The sequence below is a fragment of the Gopherus evgoodei genome, chromosome 3, assembly GCF_007399415.2.
Source record: "Gopherus evgoodei ecotype Sinaloan lineage chromosome 3, rGopEvg1_v1.p, whole genome shotgun sequence".
Taxonomy (NCBI): Eukaryota; Metazoa; Chordata; order Testudines; family Testudinidae; genus Gopherus; species Gopherus evgoodei.
In genome coordinates, this window is record NC_044324.1 from 206,237,478 (window position 1) to 206,260,468 (window position 22,991).

A 22,991-nucleotide genomic window follows, 5' to 3' on the forward strand; every position below is an offset into this window, starting at 1 on the left:
AATACTCAGCTCCCAAAGACAACCCAACAGAGACTGAACTCTGGTTTCCGGTCTCTCCAGTGGGAATCTCAACACCTTTTGGAAAAATCTAAGGGGCAAAATAGGTTATTATGCACACACAATTTTTGATTCTATTTCATTCTCAGTTTTTACATAGAATACATTACTGACTTTTTTTCTTCTCCTTCCCCTTTTCTGTTAACTCCTATGATGCTCAGATTCCACAGTGGTGGGAGAAGTGTCCGAACCAGCATAGAAGAGAGAAGTGAATTTAGAATATAGGAGAGAATAGACTGGAAGGGCTGCTCCTTCTCCAGTTGAAGTCCATGTGAGTTTTGCCATTGGCTTATATAATTCATTCATTCCCCTATGTATTCATTCTAGACTTGCCTTCTGGTGCGAGATGACATCCTAAACACACAAGTCAATGGGCATAGAATCACAGAACTGGAATGGACCTTGAGAGGTCATCTAGTCCAGTTCCCTGCACTCAAGGCAGGACTAAATATCATAAAGCTACAGTAGCATGAAGCTACTGTAAACAGTTCTCTCTCATTCTGTGAGAAATTGCACAAGGGTTCTGAAAGTGCAATGAGAGGATTTTCCTTGTTCCCATTGAGGGCCTCAGCAAAGTTTCCATGGACTTTGAGGGGTGCAGGCCTGCAGTGATGTGATCTCCAAAATCTTCCTATTTTCTGGACCTGAATCTCTTCTTTGAACATAGGCCCCTGTGTGTGACAACTCAGCATTCTGCTTAATGGAATTTTTGGCTGGAGGAAGCTAAAAGTTGTTGGCCCTTCCCATGTCAATGGAAAGACTCCTATTGACTTCAGTGGGGGTTGGATTGGGCCCACTCTCATACATGATTGGAAGTGAGGGGCCGTACAAAGCAGATGTTTCTCATGAGGGAAACAGCCAAAGGGTGATAGCAGTTTACCTTTCCATGAGTGTTGCAAAGTGAGACATACAAACATTATCTACAGGTGCAGAAACCTGGAACCCACATCTGAAACTCCAGCAGCCAGTCCTCTTGGGCTTGGCTTTCAGCCAATAGCATATGCTGCAAAGAAAACAGAATGGGGAGCAAGGAAAAATTAATTCTTTTGTACTTCATTTCCCTTAAAGAACAAGTAGGCCTGGATCCCATACAAGATTCTCCTGGGTTAGACCTCTTGATCTGTAGGGAATCCCATTGACTCCCCATGGGCACAGCTGTCCACCTGCATGGAGCAGCTTTCAGGACTGGAGCCTTGTTTTGTCTTTTCTTACCCCAAAGTGTCCATTGTTACTACTGCTGTCCACAAAGGATTTGTATGGAACTATTGCAGAACAAAAAAAGTTTATTAAATTAAATCTGTTGAGGACAGACTGGCAGCAAACACTGAAGTTCTATCATTTTGATTATAGGTTTATTATGTCTTGATGATGGATGAGTGGAGGAAATTTACAAATTTTTCACAATGACACAAGGTTAGTTTGCTCGTTGTGGCTAAATATAATTTTCTGGTTGTCTTTATTGATTATGGAGATAAGTCCTTTAAGATTTAGGCCAGATCTTCAGCTGGTATATATCAGTGTCTCCCTCTTGACTTTGGTAGAGCTGTGCTGATGTACACTAGCTGAGTATATGGCCCTTAGCATTTAATGTTTTGTCACAGATATGATATTTTTATGGCTATTCTAGGTTTTACAGCACGTAATTTAGAAATGTCACTTAAAAAAGACAAGCACTTAAATCCCCAGGAAGCTTAAATCATCTCATCAAAATAAACAGAACATCTTGCTGAATTATGCAGTACATTCAAGATTGTTTGACATGTGTATCATGTCATATGCTAATGGGACCCATGCAATCTGAAAAAAAAAGAGATGGCAGATCTGCCATTGTAAGTGGGAATACAGTAGATGTCAGATGTGGTTTATTTGCCATTCGGACCTTGTCTAGACTAGGATTTTAGGGGTTTTTATTAGAATATGTTATTTAACGCTTGCTAAAGGTCTAGCATAAAAAAAGCAGTGTGTAGACTTTGAAATGGGTTAAGTTGTTTGAGTTAAAACTTAGGTTCCCCACTAGGGTTTAACTCGACCAGTGTGGAACGTGTCAAAGGCTCACTGCCTTGTCTATACTAGGCTTTAGAAAGTGTTAGGGCTTGTCTACACTACAAATCCTTTGCTGGTACAGCTATGCCAGCAAAGCCCCCTAGGGAAGGAACAGCGTATGCTGGCAAAAGGAGTTCTGGCATAGCTACATCACTTCCCTGAATGACTTCAGCTGTGCCAACAAAAGCACACTTCTGTTGGTTTGGTTGTGTCCACACCAGGGGTTTTGCTGGGAAAGATATGTCACTTTGGGGTGTTACCCCCCCCCCCCCGCACACACAGCCAACATAGTAAAACTTTGTAGTGTAGAGCAAGCATTAGTGTAACCCACTGGGCAGTGTGTGTTATGGGCTCCTCTCTGTGCCTGACCAACAGATGATATGTGTCAGTCACAGCTCTAGCTAGAGAGTTTTAGCTCAAGCTGTAACAGCTCATTCTTCTAGCTCTGGAGGTTCTCAGTTCACTCATTGGTATATTGGCCAGGATAGTGGCTAACATTCTAACCACACACCTTTACACCTTAGTTTAGACAAGGCCTGCAATGTAAGAACGGCTTCTGAGGGCCTCAGAACTCATGTATTTCTCCATGAAGTCTCAGGAATGCAGGTTCTATATGCATTTTGGGGGGTAGACTCTAAGTATCTGATTCTATGGGACACTGAGTGTGTCTTGAGAGGTGCTGAGTGCCTGCAATTTTCCGTGAAGTCAGTGGGAGCTGAGAATGCTCAGTGTCTTGCAGGAGCACACAGCACCTTCCCAGATCCAGCCCTCGCTGCTTGGAGTCAGTGCAGAACTGGGATCCTTACATGGAGGTTGGGTGTGGGGTCACAGATTCTGTGTCTGGAGACAAGTGGTGAAAACCGTACTGGAAAGGAATGTGCTGTGCTTTGACTTACTGGTTGGAATCTAGGCTGGAAGCCAGACCAAAGTGTACTTTGGTTGTCTTATCACTCTGAGGCAAACAGTAGAAGGGACCAAAGATAAAGAAAAGGGTTCCCTGAAGATTCTCAATCCCGTCATTGCTGAAGGACTGAAGGGGTGAGAGTTCAGATATCACCCTACCTACAGGAAGTCATGCTGGTAGCTGATTGCGGGAACATCTAGTTCTGGAGGAGGCTGTTGTCAAATCCTCTGGTAGACAAAGTTGCAGAGAAGGACTGATGATCTCTGTAATCTAATTAATATTATTTTGAGGGATTTACTTGTATGTACAATCACAACGTTTGTCCTCTTGTATTATTGTATGCTGAATCTGACTCTTGTTTTCTAATCCCTGTCTGTTTTAGGGTTATATCCTGCCACTGCCCATCTCTGTTAGTATCTGAGTGCCTTCCATGTAAAATCAATAGCAATAGTGAAGTCCTTTGTGGGCTTCATGGAGTAGCAAGCTCTTCTCCCTTATTGGGGTAAAAATTCTGCTTGGGTAAGGAGGTTGTGGTTTAGATTGATTAATTTTGTTTGTTTTTTTCTTTTGCTTTGGATTTTTTTTATTGTGGTTTGCTAGGGTTTAGGGGCAGCAGGGTGTATCATTGCTGAGGTTTAAGGGTATCTCATTGTTGAGGTTTATAGGTAGAAGGGTGGGTCAATGTTATGAGTGTCATGCTTAGCCAGGAAAGGCTTTTTTCCAGACATTACTGAGTCTGCAGCTTTGTGCCAGTCCTTATGAATAAATATTTGTTTTCATCCACTTTCGCTCACCTCAGCATTTGCTTTCTGTAATTTCTTTGGCGGGGAGGGAAGAGGTCTACCATGTCTGCCTTTGAAACAGGCTACTGTGTCATTCCAAAGGGGTCAGGGAGGCAACTGCCCCTGATCTCTATATCCAGATAAGGAAAAGGTTCGCTGGGTAGCAGCAGAATGCAAATGAAATGGTAAAAGTAAACCACCAGCATTTCCTTATTGTTCCCCATTGTTAATGAAGCTAATAGGACTGCTGGGCTCAGCGCTGCTTTTCTAACAGTTCCGATTTTTACATACAATCCATTGGGAAAAAGCTAAGAACAGTGTAACTGAGAGGAATTCCTCAGGCTAGAGTCTCTTTTTGCCTCATTATCCTCACTTAACAAATGCAAAGCCCACTATGGCTTCTTTCTGAAATCCAATGGAATCAGACAGAATCAAACAGGAAAAGAGATTGGCCGAAGTCTTTAACTGGTGCACACTAGTGTACTTTTATTCCCTTCGAGAGCTATGCCAATTTGCCTCATTGAGGATCTGGCCCGCCATGGACAGATTTCATCACCTACAGCACTACAAGCCTCAGGACCCTTGGGAAGAGAGCTGTTAAGTCAGGAGTAGCGTTTTCTGGCTTGTTTGTGTCTCCTACAATTATGAGTTCCATGCAAGCAAACTCTTGGAAAATCACAGTTCTAATACTTCAGCACTTTGCACTCTAATAACACCTTCCATCTGAAGGTCTAAAAACATTCTGGACTGAATTCTGCTGCCTTTACTCACACTGTGAAGTACTCATGCCAGGAGTTTCACCGAGTTAGCCGGAGTAATAGTGTCAGTGCAAGTAAGGGTTGCAGAATCGGACCCTTTATAAACAGTCATTCTGTGACAGCACTTCTTAGTGAGCAGGGCACTGAGAACAAGAGGTCATCTGCTGCCAGCAAACTCCCTGACGTTCTCCCCCACACCATAGGCATATGTGCATAACTAGCTTCCTACCCCACCATGACCCTGCTAGTAGCAGATCATTTGCTGTTGTGCCCTGGGGGCAAACTGTGCATGCAGCTAACTGCATCGAGAGCCGCTTGAATGGAAATACTAAGGAAGTATTTCCTTGATAGGTAGCTGAATTACAATACCATTTTAGAGATGGGAAGGCTGAGGCTCAGAGAGATTAGCTGATTTCCTGAGATCACATGGCAAGTCTGTGACAGATGCAGGATTAGAAACCAGATCTCCTGTCTGCCAGTCTTACACTTTAACTCCTACACAATGCTTTCTCTCCTCAATTGGTGGGTGTGGTTATTGTTTTGTGGTTTAAAGCTCTAAAAAGCATCATTATGGTTTAAAAAACCTAAACCAGGGACCATAAAGAAAACTAGCGAGAGAGACCTTTGATCAACCACCACTTTTCCAGAAAACACAATGGCCCAGTTTCATCTGTGGGTGAAACTCCATTGGTTGAATTTGACCTATCGTGGGAAGTAATTCAATGCAGTGAGTGGACAATAATCTTACATATAAGATCTCTTTCAGGAAGTCTCAGTGAGACTGTTTCTTATCAATTCCAACCCAGCGCACCACACACAGACATGTCTCTCTCTCTCTTTGTCTTCATCCTCCATGATCATCTGTTATTCAGAAAAGTGTGCTAGGCATTTTACAAACCTAGCAAGGGAAGGTACTTACAATTTCAATTCCTATTGTTGTTACTTATGTGCACCTAGCACCTAGCAACCCCAGCTGAGACTGGGCACCACTGTAGAAGCACACAGAAATAGCCAGCCCCATCCTAAAGGGATCATAATCTCAACAGATATAACAGACAAAGGGTGTGAGAGAGACATAGAGAATAGGGCTGGTCAAAAATGTTCCCTCAAAACTGTTTCAATGGAAAATTAGGGTTTTGAAGAAATGAAAATTTTCACCAAAATGTATCTGCTTTCTGTGGAAAATTTCAATAGTTTCTTGAGAAACCTAAAAAGTAGATCTTTGCCAAAATGTCAAAAATTTTCTCATAAAATGTTGATAAAATGAAAAATAGTTTATTTTTGTCAACATTTTCTGTGGAAAAACTTCCTGTTTTCTGACTGGCGCTAACAGAGGGATGAAGTGGCTTGGCCACGGTGGTGCAGCAGGGCTGTGGCAGAGCCAGGGATCCCCTTCTCAGTTCAGTGCCCTGGCCCATTCTCATTCATTTACTTATTGTTCATACTGACACGTTGCTTAGATCAGCTTCCAGACCCAGCCTCAATGGAGTTCTCCAGATATTTATCACTTAAATCTACCAGTGTTGCAATTGTTAGCCCCATCGTGCAAAGCTCTATATCTGGGATGTTGCCCAGACACCACAAGAAACTTAGTTGTAATAACGAAGATATTTTGTGACAGGACAAAAAAGAAAAAAAAATAAAGAAGTTAGCTTGGAATACAGAGGAAGAAAATGCATAACTCCTCCATCTACACGCACACTTATCCTGGAGCCTTCCCCTCTGAGCCTCCTATAATGTCAACTCTGTTTACTCCTTGAGTAAATGTCTAGTGTCACTTTAATAAATCAAACGAACTGTGTTCAAAGAGAGATGAAGTCTGTCATTTAATCATTCGCATTATTTCCTGTACGGTACGTGATGGAAATGTAGTTCATCCCCATCCCAACAATACGGTAATACATCTCAAAACTTGTACGCCTCAGAAAGGAAGCTTTTGGTTCAGAACTATGTGGATGCAGTTTGTAGAATGCTGGCATACATTGTGAGGTAAAGGGGCATTTTCGTTGGGTCAAATTTTCAAAAGCACCTAAGTGAATTAGGGGCTTACAGCCCAGAATTTTTAAGGCATTTAGGTGCCTAGCTCCCATTGATTTCAGTAGGCATTAGGTGCCTGAATACCTTTGATTCTATGGGTCCTAAGAGCTTAAGTCTTGACAGTTCTAAGTGCCTCCTAAATAATTAAAAAAATTCACCCCTTGTCTGCCCACAAAAATTGTACCTATTTAACTAAAATCATGTTTTAACCATGTGATGACAGACTTAAGTCAGTTTACACCTGGCTTAAATCAGTTTAGCTGAATTCAGTAAGGCAAACTAAATGAATCAAAATGAGTTGTAAACTTATTTAAGTAGGTTCCTAGAGGAGTTGGCACCAGTTGAACTAAATCAATTAAAAACCCATTTGTAGTTAAATCATTGCAGCTTGTGTGCGTAGACCAGCCCTGAGGCCAGGTCTATGCTAGAGACATTTGCCGGCATAGCTATGTTGGTTGGGGAGAAGAGGTGTCTGACCGACATAGTTGTGCAGGTAGTAGCCCTTAGAGCAGATGCATCTATATGGGCAAAACTGGTTTGGCTTGTTTTGCTGGTACAGCCTTTTCCAACTAGCCCCCACCAAAAAAACTGAAACAAAAGTGCAGTTTTCAAGGTATAAAATTGTATCATACTAGGAGTGCTTTGCCAATACAGTGTACCAGTATTCTGATAGCAGCAAAGCACCCTGGTGTAGGTAGCCATAGCCAGTCCCTAAGGCAGTGACCAAGAGAAGGAATAGAGAACTGGGATGGGGGCAAATGAGACGCTAACCAGGCTCTCTTCAGGCTGCAGATAGTCCTCAAGTGCACCGTAGTGTAGGCCAGCAGTATTCTCTTCTGCGTATCCAGCAAATGTAGCTGCAGATTGGGTTGTTACAGAGATTTTGTAATTTACACACTGATCTTTGGACAAAATTCCTGGATGACTGGGCATAATACAAGACAGTGGAGGAAGGATCCGATGCCTGCACATGTAATGGGAGCAAGGGAAGATGTCTCTAAGCAGTCTGAGCATGGTACAAAGATATTTTCTAGTCTATTCTCTCTTTAAACCATTTATCTTTTTTGGAAGGGGCGGGAGGGGGTGTTAGCTACAATGGTTTATTTAGCTCCATCACTAAAGAGACCCATAGGGGCAGATCCTGAAGTTCCTGCCCAGTTCTCAGGAGTGTTCCTGAGTAAAGACAGAGCAAGCACTGATGAAATATTAACAGTCAGATTGTGCCCCATATAGTCTCCTCCGTGTGCAGATCCACCATCAGTCACACAGGCGCAGGGATCAGCTGCATCTGTAGCACTTTTGTGCTCGTCCCTGGAGTAGTGGAAGGCTCTGAGTAGGTCTCAGGATCTATGAGTGGTGTGAGTACAGCTGCAGCTGCAGGCCAAGAAAGGAACTGGGGTGAATGTGCATCATCATCCCTGGCATTCTGGGTGGGATTTTGTTAATTCTCCGTAGGCCCTAATCATGTTGTTGGATTTATGCAGGTAGATCCTCAGGCCCATGTGGATCTGATTGCAGGACTGAAGCCTTAAATTGGATTAAATTTCCCATGGAGCTCCTTCCATGCTGGGGAACCCCTCTTCCTTTTAGGCTTGTGCCCTGACCTTGCAAACCACTTAAGCATGTGCTTAACTTGATGCACATGAGTAATCCCCCAGTAATCTTGCAAGGGAAGAGGTGGAAGCTCCATCATTTGGGACATTTAAAAAGCGGTGTGAACAAAGAACTAGAAAATATACTGCAAGGAACCATTTTGCACCGTCATGGGGATGGATTTATATTATAAACTGTTTGGGGGCAGGAACAAACTTTGTGTTCTGTGTTCGTCCAGCAGCTAGCACAGGGGGGTCCTGATCCATTACAATCTGGTAATATAAATAAATAATAACTAGTGTCCTAATGCATTGTTTACATCTCTAATTTCTATCATTTAAACCATGCTGGTTGTTGTTACTAAACTAAGGCAGGTGGAGGAAAGAATCCTGTTTGAAAAGGAAGCAGCTGAGGAGTTGCATCTTATATTCTTCTGTTGACATTTTCATGTTTGCAAAGTCTCACAGCTTGATTTGTTGATCCCATGAAATCATCAAGGGAATGAAATAAAAATACCTGGAAGATTGTTTGACATGAAAGCACATTGTGTGACATGCACTAGTCCACTCTGCTTGGCACGTGAAGCATTAAGAAAACAGAAAAGGGGAGGGGGGAATGATACAGCAGGCAATGGGAAATACCATTCTAAATCTGTGTGGCCTTGGGTCTCTAATGATAGGCTTTTATCCTGTTATGTCTAATTGCCACAGAACTAATCACTAATAAATGGAGACATATTTACTCCCTGAAATGTTTTGGACAGTATACCAACTTTTTCTGTTGGGCTGTTGAAAGCACTGTTGTGCCCTACTCACATATAACCTGGGAAAATGATATGTCTTCAAAGTTAATGAAATGTCATTTGTCATAGAATTTGCAGGTGTGACTCGGTTCCTACATTATAAAACACGATGAAAGTAAGTGGCTGGATTGCAGGCCTGTTGCCAAGCCTAATGTACATTCTGTAAGTGTCACTAGTGCAGCGTTCCATAAATCTTGCTAACAGTGTGAAGTCTTGAAATGCGTGATCTTTCTATTCTAAGGTCAAGTGAGACTACTTCACAACTTAATTTTAGCTTTGCTGTCTCTGCAGATGGTAATTTACAAGGAGGCTTCATTGTTCCGTGCCCCCATTTTGAAGCGTTTGGATCAAGATGTGGCACAAAGTAGATATTTTCTGATATGGGCAGAACTGCGTGTGTAAAAGGCCACACCAGGCAAAGCAGCATGTTGAAGTTGGAGAAGTGTGGTTTATCCTCACAGTGTAAACACCAATGACAGCCAACAGTAGCATTAACCTGCGATTTTTGCTAGGATACTGTGAAGGTTAGGACATGAAAGCCGCTAAAGTTCTTTGAGAATGTTGTTTTGAAGAGTCCTGATTGCAATACATTCAGCTGCACTCTTGCGTTCCTTTCAGATGTTTAGTTGACAATAAAGCCAGCAACTGTTCAGCTCAGAGAGAAACAAGAAATAAAGATGTAGGGCTGGTCTAGGCTACCGCTTAAGTTGACCTTATGTATGTCACTCAGGCGTGTTAAAAAGACAGTCCCCTGAGCGATGTAGGTTACATTGACCTAAGTGCTAGCCACACCGGTGCTATGTTGGTGCGAGATGCTCTCCTACTGACATAGCTTCCGCCTCTCATGGAAGTGGAATCATTACACTGACAGAAGAGCACTCTCATGTCGGTGTAAAGTGTCTTTGCCAGATGTGCTACGGTGAGGCAGCTGTGCCAATGTAGTGCTTCTAATGTAGACCTGCCCTCAGTCTCACTGTCTTTGCGGACAGTTCATCCTGCCTCCTCCTAATCTGTCAGTCAGTCATACCCACAGCTTTCTACTTTACAAGGCTGAAGTGTCTCAATATATAAATGTATGTTAAACACCTAAAATCATAGAATCATAGGACTGGAAGGGATCTCGAGAGGTCATCTAGTGCAGGCCCCTGCACTAATGGCAGGACCAAGTATTATCTACAGCAGTGGTTCCCAAACTTGTTCCATCGCTTGTGCAGGGAAAGCCCCTGGTGGGCCGGGCTGGTTTGTTTACCTGCCACATCTGCAAGTTCGGCCGATCGCGGCTCCCGGTGGTCGCGGTTCGCTGCTCCAGGCCAATGGGATCTGCGGGAAGTGGTATAGGCCGAGGGGCGTACTGGCCACCGCTTCCCGGAGCGGGGAGTAGAGCCACCACTTCCCATAGTGGGGAGTAGAGCAGAAGAATTACATCTCTCATCTTGCTTACAAATAGATCCCAGAATGATGTTTCCTTTTTTTGCAACAGTGTTACATTGTTGACTCATATTTAGCTTGTGATCCACTATGAGCAGGGCTATGATTTTGTCATGGAGGTCACAGAAGTCACGGTTTCCATGATTTCCAGAGACCTCCGTGACTTAGCCCCCAGCGCCTGGGAGCTGTAGGGTCCCCTGCTACCCCTGGTAGCTCCCAGCTGCTGAGGACAGCAGGGGTGCCCCACAGCTAACAGCTGTGGCAGGGTTGCCCTGGAGTTTCTGGTCATTATGGGCAGCCGGGGTGCCCTGGAGCACAGAGCTGCCATGGGTGGCCGGGGTGTCCCGGAGCTCCTGGCTGCTGCAGGCAGCTAGGGTGTCCCGGAGCTCTAAGCCACTGTGGGCAGCTGAGGTGCCCCAGAGCATGGAGCCACCTTGGGCAACCAGAGTGTCCCAGAGCTCTGAGCCACTGAGGGTGGCTGGGGTGCCCTGGAGCTCCTCGCTGCTGTGGGCAGGGTGTCCTGGAGCATCCGGCATCTGTGGGAGACCCAGAGCACAGATTTGCCACAGGCGGCTGGAGTGCCCTGGAGCTCAGAGCTGCCACAGGTAGTTAGGGTGCCCTGGAGCTCCTAACTGGGTGACCTGGAGCTCTGAGCCACCGTGGGCAGGACCCTGCAGCTCCAAGCCAGGCCCCCTGGGTGGTGTGGGGAGCCTGCAGCTCCCCATTTTGTCATGCGTATTTTTAGTAGAAGTCACAGAAACATGACGGGCAATAAAGAAAAATTCATGGAAGCCTGTGACCTTTCTGTGACTTTTACAAAAATATGCATGATGAAATCTTAGCCTTAACTATGCCCCCTAGATCCATTTCCGCAGTATTCCTTCCTAGGCAGTCCTTTCCCATTTTTTATGTGTACAACTGATTGTTCCTTCCTAGGTGGAGTACTTTGCTATTGTCCTTATGGATTTTTTTCCTATTTACTTAAGACCATTTCTTCAGTTTGTCCAGATCATTTTGAATTATAATCCTATGCTCCAAAGCAGTTGCAACCGCTCCCAACTAGGTATCATCTGCCAACTTTATAAGTGTACTCTCTATGCCATTACCTAAATCACTGATGAAGATATTGAACAGAACCAGACCCAGAACTGATCCCTGCGGGACCTCACTTGATATATTCTTCTAGCTTGTATGTGAACCACTGATCACTACTCTCTGGGAAAGGTTTTCAACCAGTTATGCACCCACCTTATAGTAACTCAATCTAGGTTGTATTTCTCTAGTTTGCAAACTGATTGCTTAATTATTTGCTCCATTATCTTTCCGGGTACTGAAGTTAAGATGACTACTCTGTAATTCCTTGGTTGTCTTTATTTCCCTTTTTATAGATTGGCACTATATATGTCCTTTTCCAGTCCTCCGGAATCCCTCCCATCTTCCATGACTTTTAGAAGATAACTGCTGATGGCTCAGATCTCTCCTCAGTCAGCTTCTTGAGTATTCTAGGATGTATTTCATCAGGCTCTGGTGACTTGAAGACATCTAACTTGTTTTAAGTAATTTTTAACTTGTTCTTTCCCTATTTTAGCCTCTGATCCTACCTCATTTTCACTGATATCCACTATGTTAGATGTCCAATCACTACTAAACTTTCTGGTGAAAACAAACACAAAAAAGTCATTTAACACCTCTGCCATTTCCACATTTTTAGTTATTGTCCCATTCTCCCCCACCGCATTTCATTGAGTAATGGGCCTACTCTGTCCTTGGTCTTCCTCTTGTTTTTAATGTACTTGTAGAATGTTTTCTTGTTACCCTTTAAGTCTCTAGCTAGTTTAATCTTGTTTTGTGCTTTGGCCTTTCTAATTTTGTCCCTACATACTTGTGTTATTTGTTTTTATTCATCCTTTGTCATTTGACATAGTTTCCTTTCTTTGTAGGAAAGTGAGGCACACAATAAAAACCACTTCAGAAGGGAAAGTGAAGAATTCTTTACTATAAGTTGCATAAAGGATTCTACCACTACAAATTGGAGGTGCAATTCCTCTCTGTGCAGAGAACCATTACAACACGTGCCCCACCTAAGCCCTATTTGGAAGACTTGGGTGGTGTATGGATCTTGGTGCTGGTCCTTTCCATATTATATTATTATATATTAAGTCTTTGTATTTCAGTAGCACTGAGACCCCAGTCAAGACCAAAGTCTCCTTCTGGTAAGTTCTGTATTCGCACATAATGAGTATGTCTACACTGCAATTAAGAACCTATGGTTGGCCCATGCCAGCTGACTCAGGCTTTCAGGGCTTGGGCTAAGGTTCTGTTTAATTGCTTTTGGGCTTGGGCTAGAGGTGAGAGGGTCCCAGAGCTGGGGCTGTAGCCTGAGCTGGAACGTCTACATGGCAATTAAACAGCCCCTTAGCCCGAGCCCCACAAACCAGAGTCAGCTGACATGGCCTAGCCACGGGTGTCTAATTGCAATGTAGACATACCCAATAAAAGGCAATCCTTGCCTCCAAACTGCTATTGAGGAAGGAAAGATGAAGTGAGTTCCCAAGGTCACGCAGCAGGACAGTGGCAGAGCTCAGAAGAGACTCCTAGATTTCCTCTAGTCCTAGTCTGGTGCCCTATTCACTGGACCACACTGCCTCTTCCATACAGCTGGGTAAATGTCACCCACTGGGAATACAACAGGGGCGCCATCTGACAGACTGTTCTCTTGCAAATGATCCTTACATGAGAGTGCCCATTCCCTTGCCTACAGCATGACTAGTCACCAGACTAAGGCTTACCCTCTGTATTGAAGGTGTAGCCTGATCAGGCTCTGTGTCAGGGTATAGTTGAGAGTCCTGGCTGGCTATGCTGTCATTTCAATCATATTAGGGTGTGATAATAAACAGATGAAATATACACAGAAATACACACAATTGGTATGTATTAATATGTTACATTTTATGTTAATTTGGCAAGTTCAAGAAGGCCACAAATTCTGTTATCTTCTATTGTGTTGAAAGGAATCTCTGAAGCTATGTATTAATTCCCTCTGCTTTGAAAGTTCCATGATAGATATCTCTGAATTTTATAGCATTGTATATTTCATAAGGTTCATTCGTTCACCAAGTATTTATTTGTTTAAAGGTTTCCGCGTTGTAGTCAGATCTTAAGTAATACAGTTGTATACATTAGATGGAGACAAATGAACTGAAACATTTTGCTCTCAAGTGCTATTTCACCTCCTCTCTAAGAACCTTGTGCTGAAAATAAAATTCACAAAGTTGCAAAATATGTTCCTCCTGAAACAGTGCTGTGATTTGATTTCAAAGGGATTTTCAGAAGGATATTGAATTTCAGGTTTTGTTTTCCCATAGCAGTGATTCTGGCCAAAAAATTTTTAATCAAAAGAACCAACTGTAACCTTGTTAATAACTAAGAAAACAATGGCCAATAGGAAAAGGCCTGCCAAGAACCACAAGTCACTGCTGTTGGCAGAATAATTGGTAGATCGTTATTTTGGTTGAAAACAATATAATTTGTATTTATAATTTTGTAAAATTACTTAATTAAAAACACATGCTTGCAGGGGTGCTGGAACAATTTGTATAGTGGGGGTGCTGAGAGCCGTTGAACCATGTGTAGGAGTTTGTGGGAGTATTAGGGGAGAGAGTGCCAGGGTAACAACAGTGGACCATGAAGTCATTTTGGTGATGTGAATTCTAAATTCTTTGCTGTTGTGTAAACTGGTAATCCTTAAACATGTCAATTTCAAATGGATTTGTTTCCTGCATTCAACATTTGCTGTTATGGTATATAACTTAATACACCATTTCCTCAGCTTCTTTTTGTTCTCTCTTGCTCGCTCGCTCGCTTTTCCCCCTCAAAGGAGAAGAGCTTCAAGGTGGGGCAGGTCCTTCAAGAGTCTAATTTCGTTAAGTTGTGCAGCCACAGGGAAACTTGATGTAGTATCCCACAAGCCACTGTACTGTGGTAATGTGAGAGTGTTTCACCCACTACATTATGTCCAGTACTTGATTAACCATTGTTTCACACTGATGAAGTAGTCTGTTCTCTTCATGATTCAGATCCTCTTCATAATCCCTTTTCTGTAAATCTCCTCTTTTCATTATACAGCCATAATTATTTCTTTCTGTAGAGTGCATAACCTAACACCTATGTACATTGAGTGCCAAGGTTTGAAACCATAATAAGCTGAATGCTCACCTTAGAAGCCATTATTTCAATCATTAGAACACAGTTTATTCCTCTGGAGAACATTAACATTTGAAAATGTGTCAACTAGAGTATGACATTTATCATGATCATGGACCACCTGCCAACTAATTAGAATACAACATTCTGATTTCCTGTACTCCAGTATTAATCTAACATTTGACATCAGTTTATATTTTTAAGTTGTTTCAGTTCAGTACCTGGCAAATCGCTCGTGAAGGCCAAAGAAATGTGATTTGAAACTGAAAAGAAACTGCAATCAAGAGGAGGTGAAGAGCCAAATACAAGTTCAAAGTGCTGCTTCAAAAGATCCAATTTGCTATGCAAACAATGACAAAATCTTATGGCAGCAGCAGGGGCAAAGGAAGCTAAAAATTGCTATTGTTGGGTTAATCTGTAGTTGTTTAAAAAAAGTAATCTCCCATTCTTGAGCTAAAAAATCTTTTAAAGGTAAACTGTACTGCAAATATGAAAAAATGAGTTATGCCTAGAAATATTTGCTGGGTGTCCCCACTATCTATAATAATATGTTTACTTTAAGTACATATTCAGCCACTAGGTGTCTCTGTGTGCTGTTTATAGTTCCATACAGGGTGTGGTTGCTGGTAAACAAAGAAATCAAAGCTGGAGCTTAAGCAGTTTATTTGTGGTTATAATTGTTTTCTTTGAGAAATTCTTTGAGACCTATTTTATTCTATATATTATTAAAGTGATCATGCTGTGAAATAATCTGACACCCTAAAGACATTCCAGAAAGCAACATTCTGTAACATCATTATTAACTGAAGTCCGATGGAACTCATGGTATCAATAATGTCACAGAATGATGCATTCTGGGTTGCTGCCAGTGAACTCGCAGGTCTCAGATGATTTCATTTCATAGATAAAAGGAAAAGAATTTTTAAAATGGTAAATTGACGCTTATTTCTCTGCTGAATGCCTCTTCCTTTCAGAGCCAAGTTAGTGGGCACATTTTATCACATATTTCAGGGTTTAACATACCTCTCAATTTGCGAAGGCCAAAATATGGGACATAGTGTGTGGCAAAGACCCCAAATAAGAGATGTACAAATACTATTTGGGCAGGAAATATAAAATGCTTTGAACTGACTCCTTTGTTGCAAATAGCTCTTTCTGTAACCTCTGTTGTATCCTTCTTTTGTTTCTGATCAGAGTCATTTGCTGCAATAAAAGGGAGAGGGCACTAGATTTTGATAGAATGTAAGTAACTTTGGAACCAGAACAAATTTCACCTCTCCAAATTAAGCTCACTTAAGATCTATGCAGGGCCCTAACTCTGGTTTCATTTGAGTTTTTCAGGTCACCTTAACGGGCATGTTCCAACATTTCATCAGCAAGAAATTCTGGACTGGGCCCTAAATGCCTACATTGAATTAAGCAACAACAAACAATAGGAGAACTCAAGTAACATTGCAGTCTTGGTCAAAGTTGGTGAGTAGCACATGACAGTATATGGTACAATAATAGAGCAATGCTGAACTTTGGATCAGGTCTTTGAGACTAAAATATCTGTTTCTTTCTTTCTTCCTTTCTTTCTCAGGCGAAAGTGCAAGAGATCTTATTTATTAATAATGAATTACTAACTGATTCATTATTTTATTTAATTGAGAGTGCTGTGACTCAGCTTCTCCTCACTCTTAGCACTGTTTGGACAGGTTCTCCCTGACAGCACTGCTTATTCTTCTATTGCGATTTGGATTGCATGCTTTTCATGTGCTTGGCTCACAAAGTACCCTCCAGAGATACAGTGCACTTACGAGGTGAATACAGGAAGCTTTGAAGTGTGCTTTCCATCCTGAACAGTTGGCAGTATGAGATTTCAGAGACTGTTTGGGCTTTTCACCAGTTGTGCTATTAAGAGTTAAACTAGGTATTAAGAGAGCAACTTCAAAGGTAGGGCCCAACGTACTGAAAAAACTCACAGTATGGAGCCTCTGCAAACTTGTGCTCAAGCACAATTTTTTTCTCCCAAACGTATTTGAAAATTATTCTCCAATTTTCTTTTCCCTGAATAATGAAACAAAAGGAGCAGAGCCTTGCAGAAGAACTAGTGGAACAGTAATGACAACAAATAGCAATAGCTAGAGAGACCTCTCGGTGTTACAGCTGGAGACTAAAACTTCTCCAGAGAGAAAGGGTGGTAATACTTTATCTTAAAGCTCCATTTAAGAAGATTTTATAAAGCATTAATTAAAGGGGAGTACTAGATGTTATAAGCGTGTTATAAACATGAGTACATTGTTATAAGCACATCAGTAGAATAGGTTATACAAATCATTGTCCTGGGGGACTTGGTAACAATCTGTTGCAATTGACTAACCACTTATTAAAACATCTATTAACCTGTTAGACTGTTTATAACTGGAACCTTTATACGAAGTATGACCCAGAAAATGAAAGATGATCATGTAAGCCAGTCACTTTACAGCTGAGTTTAGGAACAGGAGTGCTCCCTTAGAGCTCACTTGAGAGGCTGTACCTAGCAGGCATCATTGGAGGCAATGTGGAGCAATGTTGCCCCAGGAGGAGATCGTGACTCAGAGAAGCACAATCCCTCCTGGAGTGAGCTCAGGGGCTGCAAAGATGGCTGGGTCCTGCAAAAGAGAGCGAAAAGGAGAGGAAGGCTCTTTATAACCTGCCCACCCTGGGGCACCACACGAGAGCCAGCCATGACCTGGCCCTAATGCAGGGGTCAGCAATTTCTGGCACGCGGCTTGCCAGGGTAAGCACCCTGGCGGGCCAGGCCAGTTTGTTTACCCGCCACGTCAGCAGGTTTGGCGGCCCGCGGCTCCCACTGGCTGCGGTTCGCCGTCCCAGGCCAATGGGGGTGGTGGGAAGCCATAGTCAGCACATCCTGCCCCACTTCCCGCCGCCCCCATTGGCCTGGGACGGTGAACCACAGCCAGTGGGAGCCACAGTTCACCGAACCTGCCGATATGGCAGGTAAACAAATTGGCCTGGCCTGCCAGCGTGCCTACCCTGGCGAGGTGCGTGCCAGAGGTTGCTGATCCCTGCCCTAATGGATGGGGCACATGACAGAGTGGGAAGCAATAATACCTGGAGATCTGCTATCATTGCAAAAACAGAAGACAAAAACAGATTCCAAAGGCTAGACAGTAAGGGCTGGACTGTGACTAGCCTTGAACAAATGCACTTGGAGGGATGAGGGAAGGAACAAGAAGCCCTCTCCCACTGGACACCCATTAAGGGGTAGATTGCTGGAGTGTATGCCAGTTAGCACAGTGCTGGTGTGCTCAGAGTACCATTTGGCACTCATTTTGCTTGTTGAGGTTTTTCTTCCCACAGCGGGCAGTGAGTGATGAGGCCAGGGTTATAAGCAAAACATGTGCCTTATGTCTGCATGTGATGGGGTATCTCAACCCCACACTGGGCCAGAAAGAGTTCATGAGAGCCTGTGGGCTCAACCAGTCCCACACTGCTACACCTGTGGTAAGTGTCAAGCCTGAAGGGAAGAGTTAACAGGGCTGAATCTAGATGAGGTGGGTGTAGAGATATGTTTGCAGAAGATTATAATTTAGAGACGCTCCCTCATAAGGAAACAATGAGGAGTTTGGTGGCACCTTAAAGTCTAACAGATTTATGTAGGCATAAGCTTTCATGGGTAAAAAACATCTGATGAAGTGGGTTTTTTACTCACAAAAGCTTATGCCCAAATAAATCTGTTAGTCTTCAAGGTGCCACCAGACTCCTTGTTGTTTTTGTGGATACGGACTAACACGGCCACCCCCTGATATTTTCCCTCATAAGGGACAGTATTATGAGCATTTGGAGATGTGCTCTGGAAGCAGGGATGGGGAACACCGCATGGCTGGGTGCAGCAGCTCATGAGAGATGCTAGCTAGTTCATCTTATTAAAGTAGTATTCCTTTCTCATTCCCTGGTGTGTTAGTTAATGAACCCCAAGATCATCACCATGGGGGCTGGTCAGGAAGGCGCGCGAACTGCTGGCTCTCAAACAGAGGTGCCAACTTTGTGATTTCCCTGGAGGTGCTGGACCCCTGCTCCACCCCTCCCTCCCCCTGCCTCTTCCTGCCCCCCTGCTCCCTCCCCCCATAGCGCCTTGTGCACACCACTGAACAGCTTATCGCAGTGGGCGGGCGGGAGGAGCTGTGGGGAGGAGGAGGAGCTGATTGGCAGGGCTGCTGGTGGGTGCTGGCAGACAGGGCTGCTGGTGGGTGCTGGTGCCATGGAGTCAGGGCCTGTGCTCTCCCATGGTGAGAGAACCCTGGCGGTGCCTGGGAGCTGACTTGGCCTGCTGGCAGACAGAGCTTGCTTGAAGGAAGGTAGACCTACCACAGGGAGGGATGAGGAAAGCTCAAGGAAGTGAGTCTCTCTTCAGGATTCTCTGCAGGGAGCAGGGAGATGCCTGCAGGGTCAGGGACTGCCCTGACAGGGGAGTGCAGAAAGCAGAACCGGCTGGGTGGCTGAGAGTGCTAACACGTTCTGCAACGAGCTTACAGAAGAGGTTTGGAGGAGGGTTTCTCAACCTGTAGGTCACAACCCAAAATTGGGTCACCAGAATGTGCAAAGAGTTGTGTGGGAGGTCCTGCACTCACCTCGTGGGGCTCGGTTCCAGTCCCCAGCTCCAGGCGTTGCGACTTGGTGCACAAGGTTGCAGGGTCACTCAGGTTTGGCCCAGCTACCCGTCCTTCATGATGAGAGGGGCCCGGCTAGGCCAAATTTCACTGAGTGGTGCTGTGACCCATATACCTGTTCTCAGTGCCTCTCACAGAGATTTGGCCCAGCTGCCTCTCATGCGCATGAAGGCGACCAGGCCAAACCTGAGCAGTGCTGCCACCCTGGAGGTTACAATGCTTGAAGCGTGGAGTTGAGTCCAGCGAGACCCACCGGACAGGAGCTGCAGGAGCCACTGCTACAGTACATGCAGTGTACTTACTTCGTTAATGTGTATGGTAGATATCATATTAGTATACATCTAGTGAGCCAGATGCTTTTTTCACTAAGACTATTTTTTGGGTCACAACACGCCATCAAGATTTACAAATGGTCCTGAGCCCTGCTCTAGGGAGAGTGACGCTGCTGCGCAGTGAGCCTGGGAAAAGGGTGTGGGAAAGGCCTAAGACAGGTCAAGGTAGGAAGTGGCCCAGGGAGGCAGCAAGGGATCAGCATAGTCAGGCCGTTTCTGGTTATTAAAGGGTCATAGTGAAGGAAAAAAGGCTGTGGGGCTCAATCCTGCTCTCAACTACAGTAGAGTCAATCCAGAGAAATCCCACTGAAGTCAATGACATTACACCTAGTGTAAGTGAGAGGAGGACTAGGCCCAGCGTGTAGGAGGAGGTAGTTTGGGAAGGCATTTCCCCCTTTGACTTCTTTGGAAGAAATGAGGAAGCAGAGCCCTCCTGTTCACTAATGCTATCCGAGTCGTACGAAATTAGATCTTGTTATGAGTGCAGCAATAAGGATTCATTCTTGGCTGATGTAATAACTAGAAATGAATGATCTAAGCTGCATAAGTCATCATGGAGACTACTGTATCTTCCTGTCCCAAGTCTCTAATTGGATCTGGACCTTTTCTGTGTTTGCTCCAAGAGGAAGCTGAATCTCCATGGCCTTGCCCTTTTGGAGGTCTGTGCACCTATAAATAATAAGAGAGATACCTATCTCCTAGAGCTGGAAGGGACCTTGAAAGGTCATTGAGTCCAGCCCCCTACCTTCACTAGCACTGATTTTTGCCCCAGATCCCTAAGTGGCTCCCTCAAGGATTGAACTCACAGTGCTGGGTTTAGCAGGCTAATGTTCAAACCACTGAGCTATCCCTTCCCCCTGAAGAAAGTGAGTGCAAATCAAAAAGGCAGCACTTTGCACCAGTGCCAATGATGATCACAGTGTGGGCAAGACCATGGAGAATCGGGTTCACTATCTGCTTCTAAGGCTGTACTGGAGATGTTTGTTTTTATGACTCATCCAGTTCACTAGAAGCTTTGGCTATGTATTTTTCTGACAGGTCATGAGATGCATTGAATGAAGGGTTCTGTATTATGGCAGATGGTGTTATACAGTGTCACCTAATATGGCGTCTTCCTTAGCTGTGTTTGCACAAAGTACATGGGATTATAGGTACCAAATTCTGTTTTTAAGAGCTGCCAAAATGCACTTCACACAGATGCAAACCCTAGTAAACAAAGTGAATGACAAGGACATGCTGCTGATGGCATTCACCCCTCAGCAGCTTTGCCTATGAGATATGCTGGCTTGATACCAGTTAAACAAACGAAGTCAAACAGAAGAATCCCACCAAAATATCTGGAAGGGGCTTCTGACATTCTTTCACTGTTACCAAGCCTAGTGGGGGGTGGAACATTTCTTCAGCTCAGAAGAATGGCATTGTGTAATGTGATAACAAGCCCACTAAAGGTTATCAGTGATATTATCAAATCTGTTGGTTGGACAAAGAACCTCACTGTAGAGCTAATTAAAACTCTTTTCTTCCCCTCTCATTCCTGTTTTATGGCCACTATTCAGAACCGAGCTGCAAAGCACTGGAGCGGAAACTTGGCTCGCAATATTTTAAGGCAAGTTCTTTCCAAAACATCTTAGTGAAAAATACCGTAGGTGGCATGAATGGCAGATTATGAAGTCATTTGCAGGCAATTGCTGTCTGCTCATAAGGTCTGTTGTAAGAGAGAGAAAGAGAGAAGGAAAAAAAATCTGTCCTTTTAGTTTCCTTTGAGCTGGTCAGATTCCTGCATTGGAAGCATTTAAACACTCCTCTCCCCTTGATGTCATCCACATCTGGATCCCAGATCAGCCTCCTACGCTCTTTTCTTGACCTTGGGAGATTTGCTTTTTGTAAAATTCAAGATTTTGGGTTTTTTTGCTGCAACTTCCAAATTACCTGCCTAAAAATAAGGCCTTATGTGGAGTGGGATTTTGCCCAATTTTGTGCTAGCGTAACCTCATTGGTTTCAGGGGAGCTACAGAACAGAGATCTTGGCCCACTATCACCTAGATTTGCTATAAAGCTGAAATGAACAAATCACTAGCGTGTAGTATAGTGGCCACTTGTGCAGCCCCAGATTTCAGCACTTCTGAGAATGGTGTGGGCCCATCACAGTTGGTGTGACTCTACCACTGCCAGGAGGTCCTTGCATGCGTGAGGCGTGCAAAGTTGTACCAGCAGGGGTGGGGTGGCGAGCGCTTCAAAATGGTATCCCCCCTCTGTGATACCAGACACAACCACGTCCGGTTTTGTCGCCGTACCAGGCAGGGGACAACTCATTTGAAAACGGGACTGTCCGGCTTAATACCACACAAATGGCCCTGCCTAGTATGTTGGCAGGCCTCCCTGGTACAATGAAGGCCTGGCACTTGCTTCCAGGACTTAAGGCTGCGCAACCCTATTGAGGTCAATAGCATTGCATGGCTGTCAAGAAAGGTAAGCTATGGTCTCTGTAGCCTATTAGTTGTTTTGAGGTAGTGCCTAGGGCCCCATCCCTGTTGGGCTAAGTTCTGTACACAAACAGAGTAAGAGATAGTCTCTGCACTCTAAATGGGCAATGCAGACAGGAGGGGAAACCACACTTTGAAGACTTCAATAACGCGGACATAGGTTAGGGGTTTGTTATAGAAGTGGATGGGTAGGGTTCTGTGGCCTGCTTTGTGCAGGAGGTCAGACTAGATGATCGCATTGGTCCCTTCTGACCCTAAAGTCTATGAGTCTATGAGAGGCATAGAAAGAGAGGAAGTCTGAGGTCACAGAGCAGGTCAGTGGCGGAACTGGAGTCCAGGTGTGAAATTTTGTCCCCACAGAAATCCTGACAAACTCTCATTGACTCCTGTGGGGCCAGGATTTCACCTCAGTCTTACCGTCGCAGGCCTTGTTTCGCTCATTTAACTGCTTGAGTGCCAGGGCTGTTTGGGAAGCTGCTGTGTATTTCCCCATTCCAACCACAATACTATGTTATTTATCTGCCATGTGCGCAAACTGGATCCATGAGTCTCTGTTTTATGCCACCCTGTTATTTCCCAGCCATACACCACAACCATTAACTCCAGAGACGCGTGCTGTGCTAGTTGCACAAGGTGATGCTATTGTTTGTATTGCAGTAGTGTCGAGGCGCCCCAGCGGTGGACCTGGACCCCACTGTGCTAGCCACTGTACAGATGCAGAAGACGAGAGCTCACAATCTAAATACAAGACAAGAGACGACAGCTAGATACAGACAGACGGGAGTACAAGGAAACAATGAGACAAGCATGACAGGCAGTGGTCTCAGCACATCAGCAACCTAACTGTTGACAGCTCTTTTGTATTAATTCTGGTTTTTTCTGCTGTAGTAAAGGAAGGGTGGAACTGATAT

General features: G+C 44.1%; 1 long non-coding RNA gene across 1 annotated transcript; it reads left to right on the forward strand.

Annotated features, from left to right (window-relative positions):
* Positions 1-15,264: 15,264 nt before the first annotated feature.
* On the forward strand, positions 15,265-21,203 carry LOC115647605. Its single transcript, XR_003999369.1, has 3 exons — positions 15,265-15,849; positions 15,949-16,080; positions 21,154-21,203. It is a non-coding gene; the product is annotated as an uncharacterized LOC115647605 (long non-coding RNA).
* The last annotated feature ends 1,788 nt before the right edge of the window (positions 21,204-22,991 follow it).